The sequence below is a fragment of the Dromaius novaehollandiae genome, chromosome 23 (genome assembly GCF_036370855.1).
Source record: "Dromaius novaehollandiae isolate bDroNov1 chromosome 23, bDroNov1.hap1, whole genome shotgun sequence".
Lineage (NCBI taxonomy): Eukaryota > Metazoa > Chordata > Aves > Casuariiformes > Dromaiidae > Dromaius > Dromaius novaehollandiae.
Genome location: NC_088120.1, coordinates 10,165,215 through 10,178,311, shown reverse-complemented (window position 1 = coordinate 10,178,311; position 13,097 = coordinate 10,165,215).

Below are 13,097 nucleotides of genomic sequence, written 5' to 3'. Positions count from 1 at the left end.
TCGGCTGGAAATTCAGATTGTTTTCGTGTCTGTTTTCATTTACATTTTAATGATAGAGAAATCTTATAAATCAGGCTATTTGCAGCACGGCTCCTCGAAAGAGAAGGGGAAAAATCCGCTCCAGCAACCTCACCTCTGCCCTCCGCAGACTTCGGCAGGAGCCGGGAATTACCAGCTTTGGGGGTGGAAGTGCTGTCTGCCCCCTTCCCTGCTCTGTCCCTGCCCGGACAGAGATGCTGCAATTCGGAGAAGTCGGGCTGGGCCGAAGTCGTGGCCACGGCGCTGGCCTGCACCGCGGCCCGGGCAGCGGTGGAGGTGCAAGGCACGAGCTGGGCAGGCCTCAGCCGGCGGTGCTCCCCCGTGCCCCGGCGGCCCTGCCGCGGTGCTCCCCGGCGGCGTCGCGGCGGGAGGCGGAGATGCTCCCATCTCGGCTGTGCTGAGATCCGACCCGAAACGCCGGCTTTGAGCAGCCCCAGCGTGGCTGCGTTCAGAGACTGTATCTGCATTTCCCATCCTGGGCTCATCTCTGTTTTTCTGCGTCCTGCCCTGATTTCGCTGCCGTCCGGACGGGAGAGCACAGGGCTCACGGCTGGAGGCTGCATTTTGCACTAGAGCAAAAAACCAAAAATTGGTTTTGTTTTTAAGCCCAGCAGCGGCTCCAGTGATTTCGTTTTGCCTTTCCGTCCCGGGCTCCAGCCCCGCGTGGGAAGCGGCGCCGTTGGTATTTGCACGGGGGGGTCGATGCCAGCCGAAGGCACCGGGGGGCCGGGGGGGTCGGTGCCACCTCTGAGCGGGAGCAAGTGCCGTGCCATGCCGTGCCGCGCCGTGCAGAGCGAGCAGACCTCATTCCTCGGGCCGGGCACGGGGTGGGATGGGATGGATGGGATGGGATGGGATGGGACAGGATGGATGGGATGGGATGGGATGGGATGGGATGGGATGGATGGGATGGGACAGGATGGATGGGATGGGATGGGATGGGACAGGATGGATGGGATGGGATGGGATGGATGGGATGGGACAGGATGGATGGGATGGGATGGGATGGGATGGGACGGGACGGGACGGGACGGGATGGATGGGATGGATGGGATGGGATGGGATGGATGGGATGGGATGGGATGGGATGGGACGGGATGGGATGGGGAGGAGCTGCCCCGGCTGCCCCCTCCCTCGCTCACTGCCGGGCGGCCGGGATGCAGCGGGGAGGCAGACGCGGGGCGTGCGCATGCGCCCCCGCCGAAACCAACCCCCCAACCCCGGCGGAACGGGAACTTCTTAAAAATTCATGAGCACGAAAAGCACAAAGGCGAATTAAGCGGAGCCGGCAGCGCCGGGCCGGGTCTGTTTGCTGTTGATACTGCGCCGAATTAGCGGCACGGGTCTTTCCCGTGGCCGCGGGGTGCGGAGGGGGCTCCCAGCGGAGCAGCCCCAGCCCGGCGCTGCTGACGCTGAGCCGGGATTGATAACCCGGCACGGGGGGGGGGCAGACGCCGCTCCGGGCCGAAAAGCCGGCATTTATCCCCGTGATAGCAGCCGAGCCAGAACTGCAGGCCTTGGGGGTAAAAAGGGCTTAAAAGCCCATCCGCCTTCACGGCAGCTGGGGCGGAGGGGGAGGCAGCGCCGGCCGCACGGGCGAGCGGGAGCTGCTCTTCCGTCCCGTCCCCTCCGCCGGGTCCCGGGCCAGTTCGGCGTGGCCCGCTTTTCCCTGGGAACCAGCCCAATCGCCGAGTTTGGCACCGTTTCCACCGCCAGCTCCGGGCTCTCCAGAAACGCCGCTTCCCCGCCGGGGCCGGGCGGCTGCCGCGGGCTCGCGAGGCGATGCGGGGGCTCGGGGCTCGGCGCGGCCGGCGGGGCATGGTGGGCAGTGAGCCCCCCCGGCGCCGGCCCCCGCGGCCCTCGCTGGAGCAGCGTGTCCGGGCAGGTCGCGCGGCCGCAGCGCAGCTTGCAGGGAGCGTCCCGCACGTTGAGAGCAGCCCCGGGGCAAACTTTGCTTAGAAATCACCCTGTTGACTCATCTCTCCCAAAGTGACTGGTGATAAATGAAGCGATTACGGGACCGACCTGCCAGTGGGGTCAGATTTTTTGGAGGGGGCGAGCGGGGAAAGGTCACAGAGCCTCCAAAGCCCCCGGGCTCTGCGACCGGCCCAGCAGGGAGGCCAGGCTCGCCGTGCCATGCCATGCAATGTCATGCCGTGCCATGCTGTGCCATGCCATGCAATGCCGTGTCGTGCAATGCCGTGCAATGCCGTGCCATGCCATGCTGTGCTGTGCCATGCCATGCACCCGCCGGGGCGGTGCAGGCTGCCTGCAGACCCAGGCAGGCACCTCCTACACCTGTTTCAAGCTACCATCCCCTTTTCTCTGCTCCCTCAATACAAAGCATGTTGGAAGCAAGCCCGCTGTCGCGTCCCCCCACGCAGCGCCTGTCCCATCCGGAGCCCGGAGCCCGGAGCAGGCCGAGGGCCGGCTCGCACAGGAGAGGCGAGCGGGGTGAGGGGATGCAGCCGGGACAGGGCGAGACCGGAGCCGGCGGTGCGGAGGGATTTGGGGGGCTGCCGCTCTCAGCTGGCGTTTGGTGGTCCCTGCGTGTCCCGGAGGCTAATGCGCGTGAAAAGCAGATTTATTTTTGCCTACGTTTCATATTCTTCACGCTCTGCGGCGGGAGACAAAGGATCAGCTCTTCAATGGAGTCCTTAGAATAAACCTTAAACCTCATCAAATCCAATCCGCCAATAAAAATTGCCCGAACAAAAGGCCGGGGACGAAGGGTGGTGGCGGGGGCCTTTCTGCCACGATAACAAGTTTTCACAAGACTGTTTATCCGCACAATTTGGAACGACACTTAAAATCTCTAATCCCAATAGGCATGAAAGTGCTTGTCCCGAGCAGGCAGGTGGATGGTCCCGGGGCCGCGGCGCTGCCAGCGATGCTCGGCGGAGGCCGGTGCCGGCGGGGGTCACCGGGAGCGCGCCGAGACGGGGCAGCTGCAGCCTGAATGCTCCTCTTTAACCTCAAAGCCTCGGCTCCTTCCCAGCCCGCCTCCCCCTGCCCGCCGCCCCTGCCCACCCCCTATTCAGGCTCGCTTTAAAAGGCAGCAAAACGGTTACAAGGTTTAAAGCAGAGGCGAGCAAAATGCTCCACAATAGGGAGGACAAAGGAGCGCCCAGGGCCGGTCCCTAATCCACAGCCCCTGGAAAGGGAGCGCGAGGATTAAACCCTGCCAAGGGGCGGGTTTAGCCCCGGGGCCGCGGCGCTCGGTGGGCTCTGCCTCCGGTGGGGCTGCGAGCGGCTGAGGTCCCTGCGCGGCCGGTGCACCGCTCGCATCCGCCGGGAAAGAGCCTCCATGGCTGGGAATGAGCCTCGCCGGCCGGGAATGGGCCTCGCCAGCTGGGAATGGGCCTCGCCGGCTGGGAATGGGCCTCGCCGGCTGGGAATGGGCCTCGCCGCCTGCCCCGGGCCCCGTCCCCGCGTGGCCGCAGCATCAGCCTGCCCTTCGCAGACGCTCGTCCCGGGGCGGAAGCGCTGAGCCGGGCGCGTGGGGAGGGGAGCCGGGGGTCCGGGCTGGCGTGCGAGCAGGCAGCAGAACCGCAGGCACCGGCCCGCGTCCCTGCAAAGAGCTGCCCAGGGCGTTTCTGCCTTTCAGCCGGAGGTGAAAAAACCCTCCTGCACAAGCGTGCACGGAGGAACGGTATTTCTACACACGCAACCCGAGTCAGGTCGCCCCTTCCTTCACTAAATAATCTATATTTAAAATAACCCCCATGAAACTTAAGCAAAAGCAATGCTGTATTTGGCCAGGTCATGTACGTTTTTCCCCCTGCAAGTTTATAGCAAAACCAAAGCCCGCGAATAAATTCGGGGTTTTTTTGTAAAAAAAAGAAAGAGACAGTGAAGTTGTGCTTTAAATTACCATTAATTTACAAAGCCCAGACAGAGGCACTAAGCAAACTGTGGCCACTAATGCATTAACAGCAGATTCTCCCCTGCTGCTCCTTGGGGTCCGCAGCGCAAGCAGGGGCCGCGGTTACGGCTTTGCCCAGCGCCCGCCCGCTCGCGCGGAGGGGACCAGGGCACCGCTAATCCCCTCTGCTAATCGATTACCCTCGCCCAGGCCGCCGCGGGCGCCGGGGATGGGGACATGGGGACATGGGGACGGGCCCCACCCTCTATAGATTAGCACCCTTTCGTTTACAGATCAGCCCCTTTTCCAGTCCCTCGCCCTGGGGCAATGCATGGAAATAACACTAATCTCATTAGGGGCAGAAGGGAGCCCTGCGAGGTTTGTTAATACTGGGAGCAGACAGGGAGGGAGCCAGGCGAGCGCTGCGCCGGGTCGGGTTTCGGAGCGGGGCCGGGGCAGGGGCTGTCCGGGCCTGGCTTCGCCCGGAGAAGGTCTCCTCTCCCCACGGCCCGCAGGAACGTGCCTGGCGCGGCGGCCAGACAAGGCCACCGACGACTAACGCCAGGACAAAATGGCCTATTTGAGCAAAGATGAGGATTTCAAGGCTAAAGCACCGTTGCAGCCCCGTTTTCTGTGCCTTCATCCCTTTTGGGTACGATTGCAGCGATCCTCCCTTCGCCCGGGTCTGCTCGGCCTCCGGCAGTATCGTCGCCCAGGCTGCCGCGTCCAGCCGGCCCCGGGGGCAGAGGCCCCATGGACGCCCCCTCCATCCATCCATCCATCCATCCGTCTGTCTGTCCATCCGTCCATCCATGCAGCTGCCCAGCGCAGGGCCTTCTGCAGCGGGTGCAAATGCCCCTGCCCCTGCCCCTGCTGCGCCTCCTGCTCGTGCCCCCCCGCCACCCCCCCAGTTACCACCCGGGAGGCTGCCCGGCTGCAGCCGCTCTCCTCCGCAGGCTTTTGCACGGCGGGTTTTAACCCAGCCTCGCACCGCCGGGGCGCACGGGAGCTGCGTGACGAGCGGCGCTGGGGAGCCCCGGCGCCCTCAGATCTGCGCATTTAGGGATCCATAAAAGCGGTGAGCAGGCTCCTAGCGTCCCGGAGGAAGCGGTTTGTGAGAGATCACCCAGTTCCTTCAAGCTGCCCGAGTCCCCGCGACAAAGGCCCAGCGTTTCTAAAATATGCCACGCAAAGCGTCCGGAGGCTGAGGTGCGTTTTAAGGGGCGATCCGTGATTTACTGCCTGACTCCGAAAGGGAGCACGGCGCTGCGGTGTTTCGGTGACAGCCCGGCTCCCTCCGAGGCTCGTCTCCCGGGCTCGGTGCTCCCGGAGCTCCTGGCAGCGGTTTCCAGCACAGCCGGAGCCGGAGCCGCGGGGCGGCCGCATCCCGGAGCCGCAGGGCAATGGCGTGGTCCAGCCCCAGGGACCGGGGCAGCTGGGCGCAGAGCAGCGCCCGCGGCACCGCTCCCATTGCCGGAGGCGTGGGAAGCGCTTGGAGACGGGAATCACCCCCGGCGGGGGCATTTTTCCACCCGGGCGTTTGGGGTGTAAAACCGACGGTTCGGGGGCTCTGGAGGGAGGGTGAGAGCGGGTGAGCGAGGGGAGGGAGGGTCCCGGGCTGCGATCCCTCTAGGCCTAACCTAATCACCATCGCTCTGCGTTATTACCCTGCCTAACGCGGCATGCTTTTAAATAAAATATGCAAAGATTTCTCAAATTATTTCCCCGGGGCAAGCGCGTTTTCTATCTCCGCTCGTGCATGTTAATCTGAAAAATGCAAATTCCGCACACACCCCCATCTGTTGGGGCTCGGCCGTTTATTAACTTTTTTCTGAATGCGAAAGGTTTCTTTCTTTTATATATATAGGAAAAGGCAATGAGTTTTGTTGTCTCTGCTTCTGTTTTATTTCATTTAGAGAAAACAGGGTTTAATGGGTAAATAAGATCCGAGGCAGAAGCACTGTCCCGCAGCGAAGCAGCAGCCTCCGCCCGCAGACGGAGCAGCCCGGGCGGCTGCAGCTCCCGCGCCAGCGACACGCGGCACCGGGGACGTCACGACGCCGGGGGTTTGCGTACAGCGTGCTCCCCGCCGTCTGTCTTCCCACGGACAAAACCTCCCGTGGACGTCCTACGTTTCTCGGAAATATCCCGCTTTCTGAGTTGAATGTGCAAAGACTCCCCAGCCCGGGCGTCAGCCCGGGGAGCTCAGGTTCCCCCGCTCCCAGGAGGAGAGAGGCATGGGAGAGAACAGGAACCAAACCGTGGGGGTGGATGAAAAAGAGGAGGGCTACGTTTCGCTACGTTTTGATTTCCATTGGAAGACAAATTTTCCCAAGAGCCCAGATCACATCTCTTGAGCCTGTTTTCTTATTTTCCCTGTCGCCAACCCCCAGCGCTGGTCCGTCCTTCCCGGGAGCCGGCCCTGCTCGGCAGGCAGCTCCGGCAGCGATGCCGGATCGGTTCAGCTGCCTGCGTGGAGATGCTGCGGAGCGTCTTGGCCCAGGCAAAGCAATGGCAAAGTCGCCCGGCCTTGAGCAGGGCAGAGATTTCCCCACACGAACCTCCTAGAGAGTTTTAGGTTTTTTCTGCATGTCTTTCTATACGAGGGGGTCGGACCCGCCGGGCTCGTTGCCAGCGTTGCCTGCGGGCAGGGCCGGGAGACGCAGCCGCCGCTCCACGTCTTGCCGCCCGTGCGCGTTTGCCGCGTTTGTGGCTTCCCTAAGGGTTGTCCTCGCCGGGGTTTGTCGTCTTCCCTGGCTGGACAGATGAGGGAAGGGAAGCTGCTGGCTTGGAACACTTTGTGTTAAATATAGCTTTGTTAAAATAGTTTCCTCTAGACATTTGAAAAAGAAATGCTGAAAAAACATCACGGCCAATTATTTGGACATGGTGCTGATTAGAGAATAAGTTTATCCATGGGAAATAGTTACAAAACAGGACGAAAAAGGAGCTGCCAAGGGCCACTGGGGAAAAAAGTCTCTCTTTTGGTAAACTGCAGAGGGAGTTCAGACCTGGAGCGCGCTGGGGTTCTGCCTTGCGCCCGTCCGGGGGGAGACGTGGTCGCGCGGCTGAAACGCAGCCCCGGCACCGGGCTGGCAGCACCGGGGACGCAGGGTGGGCTCCGCCTGGGGCTCGCATGGGGCTGTGGGGCAGAGCATCCCGGTGCGCACGTCCTGGTGTGTGCATGTCCATGTGTGCATCCCGGTGTGTGTGCATCCCGGTGTGTGTGCATCCCAGTGTGTGCATCCTGGTGTGCACGTCCTGGTGTGCATCCCGGTGTGCGCATCCCAGCATGTGTGCATCCTGGTGTGTGTGCATGTCCGTGTGTGCATCCCGGTGTGTGTGCATCCCGGTGTGTGTGCATGTCCGTGTGTGCATCCCGGTGTGTGCATCCCGGTGTGTGTGCATGTCCATGTGTGCATCCCAGCGTGTGTGCATCCCGGTGTGTGTGCATGTCCGTGTGTGCATCCCGGTGTGTGCATCCCGGTGTGTGTGCATGTCCGTGTGTGTGCATCCTGGTGTGTGCATCCCGGCGTGTGTGCATCCCGGTGTGTGTGCATGTCCATGTGTGCATCCCGGTGTGTGTGCATCCCGGGGTGTGTGCATCCCGGCGTGCGCCCGGGGTGTGCGCCCTGCTGACGGCTGGCGAAGGGGGCACGGCTGCAGCAGGCCGCGGTGGGCTGGGGGTGCGTGCGTGGCCGCGCGCAGCGAACCCGTCCTGTTTATTAACGTGTTCTGCGTAACGATTAATGCTCCGGGCAGGCACTTACTGCCCGCTTTCAGACGGGGTCTGGAGGCGCTGTGATAAATGAGCCGGCGGGTTCGCCTCGTCTTGCTGCGGTCCCTGCGAAACGGCCCCCGTCCCCTGCCCCGGCACCCGCCACGGCCGGGCGGTCTCGGCACAACCCCACGGCCGCGGCTGCAGTCGGGCCCCGGCCGGCCGCAGCGGCGGCGAGCGGCAGCGCTGGCCCTTTAAAGCTCCGCTGGAGTCCTTTTATTTTATTTTATTTTTTTTCTCTTGTTAAAAGATGTCTGGGAGGGGAGCTGCCAATCTGAAAAATGATCCTCTCTTTTTTCCATTTTCTCCGTTCTCTCCTTCCAGCCCGCGCTCATCTGTTCAGGTGAACCGCAGGCACATTCATTAACTCTCTGCCTTGACACCTCAGCTGCCGCGCAGCCCTGGGCTGCTCCTGCTCCTGCTCCTGCTCCTTCCCCTCCGTGGTTTTTTCTCTTTCCCCGTCTCCAAGGCCGCCTGATCAGCACGCGGGAGAGCGGCAGCGTTTAAGTTAACTAAGCAGAGCTTTAGCTCCCAGCTGCTGAGCGGCCGGGTGGGCATGTGCCGGGGCAGCGGGGCGCTGGGGCACCGCCGGCACGGCCACGGCCCGGCATGGCACGACATGGCACGACATGGCACGACATGGCACGACACGGCCCGGCACGGCGTGGCCCGAGGGCCGAGCGGCTCCGGGCGGCTCCGCCGAGCTCTGCCCCCGAAGCCGTGAATTCCTGGGGAGTTTTGTTAGCGGGGTCGGCGCGCAGCCTGGTGCCCTGCTCCGAATTAATTATCCGCTGACACGATTTCGCTTCTTTCCCTTTGTGTTATTTTAATTAACAGCGATCTCCTCCAAGCAAGCCAGCTGTCATGTAAATTGTAAAACCGTCAGCGTGTGCAGGAACTCGACGGGGATTTTGAGAAAGCATCGCACAAAGGGATGTGCTACTTTCCCGTCTTGGTTTTTTTTCTTTTTTTGAATCTGGCACGTTTGTAAAGTTGAAAAAAAGTGCGAAGATCGGGGCGGGGCTACGGATGGAAAAAGTCCGGCTTTTATTTCAGACCCGTTCGGTGACGGGGTCACGAGGCGGAGGCTCAGCGCAGCCGCGCCGTGGCAGTGCGGGGAACGAGCCTCTGCCGGGGCTGCCGAGAGCTGCTCCGCGCGGGGCCGGGGGGGGCCGGGGGGGCCGGGGGGCCCCCATTCCTCCGCAGCTCGTCTTGAGGGAGGTTTCCGTCCACCCGGCCGCGGGCAGATGCAGGAAGCAGCCAGTTTCCCCCACAAAACACCAAGATGGTCCCTGCCGCCCCGTGCGGGTCCGACCCCTCGGCAGCATCACCCCGCGCCGCGCTCGGTGATCACCCGTCTCAAGCGAGGCAAAAGTAAAGCGCGGGGGATCTGCCGTAACCGACCTGTTCTGTCTGCCGTGGTTCCTTCCCATCCGCATCCATCCCGACCCTGATGCACCCGCGTGCCGAACGCCCGGCTGCCAAGACATCGTCTGCACGAGCTCCCTGGGCCGCGCTTAGGCACCCACTTGTATCCAGGCCTGAGATTTTTCACCGTAATCTGAAGTCAGCCAGTGCTCGCTAGGATCAGGCTCTTCAGACAAGCAAAGCCGTGCTAATGGGACCCATATGTCTCTGGTTAAAAGCTGCCTCGGCAGCAAGAAGAACAGATGCAGAACCGACGCGTGTAGACGGAGGTATGGAGGGAGTTCACGCGAGGATACTCGATGGACATCTCATTTCCCCAGAATGCAAGCAGAAGCCTCTGGCAACCCTGCAGCAATCAATTAATAAATGCTTAGGCTGAATCAATGAAGGTTAGCAAGGCTCAACTGGAAACTCGAAGAGGGCAGCAAAAAGCAGAGAGGCGGCCGGCGCTGGGACCGCTCGGGCAGCCTGCAGGGCAGCGGGACGCCGAGCGCGGGAGCCGGGAGGAGGAGGTGCCGGGGCACCCGGGCTCCTTCCACACGGGGTGACCTTGGTGGGACCTGCAAGGAAGCGGTGCGTCCCAGACGCTCTCCAAACCTGCTCTGTGGCAGAGGGACCTCTCGGGCACTCCTGCGGCCATTTCTCCCCACCTGTTTTAGGTATCAGATCAACAGCTCTGGGAAAGGCCCGGCTTTTCTGCGGAATGGTTTTCTGCGGATGTCCTTCATCCCTAAAGCGTATGGGCACTGCTCAAGCTTGGATGAAGACTGAGCTACTTTATTTTATTTCCCCCCTTCCTCCTCAGAAATTTTCAGTGTCATTTAAGAACAAAGCAAAAAGAGTTCAAACTATATTTTAGCAAAGAAGAAGGGATTTTCTTTCCCAGCAGCAGCAAGGGATAAAAGCCTGAAGATGGCCGAGAAAGCTGCAGCACGAAAGCCCAAACGCTGAGCTTTCCCAGCGAGCTCAGCCGGGCTGCCGGGGGTCCGGCCTGCCGCCGGGGGCTTCCCGACGAGGCCGCTTTCCCCGGGGCTTGGATGTGCCTGTCACATACGGAGGTTCCCTCCTCGCCCTGCTTGCCATGCCAGGCGTGCTGCCGTGTCCACCGAAACAAACGACCTTGAGCAGAGCTGCGGGTCAATAAAATAATTTGCTAACTGATCCATCTTCTGCGGCAAACAGATGAATCAACTTCGGCTCCCTGGGCTGTTTTATGTACGGATGGGAGAGCCGCGAAGTTAAAATAACGCGCGCGTACACATCCATCTCGGTGCAATAAGGGGATGGCTCCGAGTGAACAGACCTGTGTTTCCGGATGGGAGAAGGATCCGTGCGTTTTTTGACGTGTGACTTTCTGAGTTAGGTGGCCTTCCGAGGGCAGGGTGGCCTGGGCCCCCCCTCCCTGGGAGATGCCTTGTGTCCCCTCTGCCTTACTCCTTCGTCGGCTTTTCTTCCTCACCCTCCCCGTTTCCCCTGCCTACGGGGCTCAGCCGCCGTGCAGCTACTTGGGCACCCTGACCCCAGGCGCAGGCCGGATCCTGCTCCCGCGGGAGCCACACAGCTCTGCATGGCAGACCGCTGCCGCTACTGCTCTGCCACGCAGCGGAGCAGCAAAAGCGGTGAAGAAACAGCCGTTCCCACCACGGCGACACGTCCTGCCGGAGGTGGAAGGGAGCGGGACGCGGACGGACGAGCGCTGCCCAGCCGGTGTCCCCCGACGCGGAGCCTGCGCCCGCCCGGCATTCGCGGCAGAGCGCAGCGAACTGGGGCACTCGGCGGTGCGGGAGCGGAAAGGCCCCGAGGGCGCCCGTGCTCAGCGAGCCCCTAATCGCGGCGAGGCGATTAATGCCCTTCTGCTCCCGTGCTCCACCGCTCCGCTCGGGTGCCCGCTCGCTCAGCCTGCCGCCTCGGCAGGTCCCGCACCGGTGGGCGAGAGGCAAATCGGCTTTTCAGGGCCAGCGCTCGGCTTCCCCGGTGCCGAAAGCAGGGACGGAGCGGTGCTTGGATGGGCCGGAGCCGCCTGTCCGTGTCCATCGCCTCTGGCCGGAGCCCGGAGCGTTTCCCTGCTCTCCCGGAGGGGCTGGCAGCCGAACTGCAGGGCGGGGAGGAGGGATAGGAGGGGAAGAGGAGAAAAAGCACTTCCACAACATTCGTTAGCTGCTACACGCAGATGTGGGTAGACGGATCGGCATGAGGAGCCCGGTCCCTCGTGCTCGGGCAGCACGGGCTGATCCCAGCGCTGCATCCAGCTGCAGGAAGGGCTAGTTGCAGGGACGGGGGACACGGGCTGGGCGTCACTGTGCAGCACCTCCGCCTGCGCTTGCTTGGCCATCGCTGCCCGAGCGGGGGAATTACCTGCTCTGCTCTCCGCAGGGCTCCTGGCGGGTTTGGCAAGGTCGGGCACAGCAAATAAGGAGTCAGTGAGCGGGACCAAGCGGCAGCGGTTGTTACGGGGGGTGAGAGGCGGCAGCGCTGCACGTCCCGGGTAACGAACCCCTCCCGCAGCTCTGCCGGCCCCCGGGAGCAGAGACGGGGCCGGGGCTGCCCCCAGCAAGCTGCCTTGGCTGGGCACCGGGGTTAACGGAGAGCCTCGGAGGAGCCGGGTCCCCGTCCCCTCCGTGCAGCCCGCGGCCGGGCCGGGAGCCACGCCGGCAAGGCTCAGTTTGCAGCAGCATCGCTGCGGGCAGTTCCTGCGAGCCATTCGGCACGGCTGGTAATTAATACTTTCCACGCATGAGGGAAAACGAACGGCAGGTGGGAGGAGGCGGGGAGGGAGCAGGGAGGAGGCAGCCCCGCTCCCAGGGCAGTCGGGATGTTTTGCTTTTGCTGTTGCTGCTAATGTGGAGTCTCCCGGCCGCTGCAGCATCGGCACCTCTGGGACACGCGGCTGGTTCCCGCGCGGCTCTCGTGACCCCCTGCTCCCCACGGGCCCCCGCCGTGCTGCCACCCCCGGCCGAGCCACCGGCCCGGCGAAGGCCCTGCACCGGGCAGCGCGGGCTCCCGGACCCGTCTCCGGCCGATGCCGGGGCTCGCTGGGAATCGCTTCCCAAAAATCCCCCTCCGAAGCCGCCTGGCTGCAGAGGGTTACGGGAAAGGCCTCTCAGCGCTGAAGAAAGCTCCATTTCAGCACCTTAAGCACAGTTTCTTAACAAACAAAATGTTTATTTTCTAAATAACAGTAAGAAAGAAAGCCGCCCTGGGGGCAGCCGGCGCAATGGCTGCGAGCTCACCCGAGCGTGGGTCCATCACCGCCGCCGCCTCCCCAGCGCGTCGTTCCGGCAGAGTGACCGACAGACCCTGATCGATGCTGATTTTGGTCTTAAATAAACACATTGGCCCTGGTTCGCAGGGGAGGTGTGAGGTGCCGGCATTTGGCTGGCAGGCAGAGAGGGAGGGCACGCTTTGCCGGACGGACGTTTCTTTGTTTTTTTCCAAGAGCAGCCGGCAATGCCTTTTATCCTATAACGGCCCTATAGCCTGGAAGCTGGGGAAAAGCCAGGCCATGGCGGTTAGGAGGGTTTCGAGTCATGGGTTATTCTGCATTTTTCTTTTTAACTCATGTTTTGTGCAGACAGGAAAATAACTGTGATGGAGTTCAAATAGTCAAATACTATTCTCCTCCTGAAAGGTTCATATTTCTCGCTGTTGACTGATCCGACCATCTAGCAGGGAAAGGTGCTTTATTGTCGGCAGTTGCTGTCAGGAGCAAAGTCCTTCGATAACTCGCTGAGCTACAGCAATTCCCTTCTGCAAGAGCTGCAGAGCTCCAAGAAGCCCCGGAGATCCCTGGAAGCGCAAAATCGGCAGCTCCTGAGCCGGCGACCGGAGGGGCGGCTCCGAGGGGCCCGAGGACGAGCGTGACGGCTGCGCGGGGCTGCCGTGCTGCGCAGGACGGTCGCGACTTTGGGGGACGGTTGGGTAGGGACTGGGGCTGCCACCGCTTTGGCTTTTGCCTTACAGTAATGCAGTTCTTAAAATTACTAGGAA